This window comes from Pelodiscus sinensis, chromosome 15 (genome assembly GCF_049634645.1).
Source record: "Pelodiscus sinensis isolate JC-2024 chromosome 15, ASM4963464v1, whole genome shotgun sequence".
Taxonomy (NCBI): domain Eukaryota; kingdom Metazoa; phylum Chordata; order Testudines; family Trionychidae; genus Pelodiscus; species Pelodiscus sinensis.
In genome coordinates, this window is record NC_134725.1 from 30,714,969 (window position 1) to 30,716,221 (window position 1,253).

The window sequence follows — 1,253 nt, forward strand, 5'->3', positions numbered from 1 at the left end:
TGTCCCCGGGTATGTCTACACTACCCCGCTAGTTCGAACTAGCGGGGTAATGTATGCATACCGCACTTGCTAATGAAGCCCGGGATTTGAATTTCCCGGGCTTCATTAGCATAAGCGGGGAGCCGCCATTTTTAAATCCCCGCTGCTTCGAACCCCGTGTAGCGCGGCTACACGGGGCTCGAACTAGGTAGTTCGGACTAGGGTCCTATTCCGAACTACCGGTACTCCTCGTGAAACGAGGTGTACCGGTAGTTCGGAATAGGTACCCTAGTCCGAACTACCTAGTTCGAGCCCCGTGTAGCCGCGCTACACGGGGTTCGAAGCAGCGGGGATTTAAAAATGGCGGCTCCCCGCTTATGCTAATGAAGCCCGGGAAATTCAAATCCCGGGCTTCATTAGCAAGTGCGGTATGCATACATTACCCTCCTAGTTCGAACTAGGAGGGTAGTGTAGACATACCCCCCTTGATATTAGTTCATAGGGCAGAAGAGCACCATGGAAGAAAGCACAGTGAGGTGACAGATCAAAGTTAATCTAGCAACTTGCAGGCAATGCCTGAATGCCTATGTGCAAAGCAGTGGAGGATTTCAGAAAGCAGGAACTCTGAAATCTGCCCATCCGCACTACCAGACCAGTTCCAAAGTAAGGCAGCTATGCACAAGAGAGCTCACTTCCTACATGTAAAGCCCATAGTGTCAGTTAAGATCTGCAGGTAGCAAGCTCCTCAGCATGGATAGTTTAGCAGCAGATGATCTCTTGATATGTCTTATATTTTCTATCAGAACATGGCACCTGGTCAGCGTGGTGCCATGTTCTAATTGGGACCAGGACCAACCTTAGGGGAAATGATGCCCTGGGCTAATTTATGTTTTGTTGCCCCTGGCGCCTGTGGGCATAGCACCACCCATTTTGCCTGGCAGACATGAGCTCCCCAACCACTGCACCTCAGACCCGTGCCCCCTTTACTACGAACCCCTACATTGTGCCCCGTTTGCCCCAAACTCTTGCACAGTGTCCCCTTCATCCCAACTCCTGCACTTCCCTCCCACCTGTGCACGCAACCCCAGCCCTGCGCTTCCAGCATGTCCTGCCATATTGCCCCCTGCCCAGTACCCACCACCTTCTTTACCCAGCAACACCTATGCACAGTTGCCCCATATTCTCTTCCTGCAGCACCTGGGTCATTGGCCCAGTTTGCCTGGCACTAAAGCTGGCCATGATTGGAACTCAACAGTTGCAAACCAGTCCTGGTT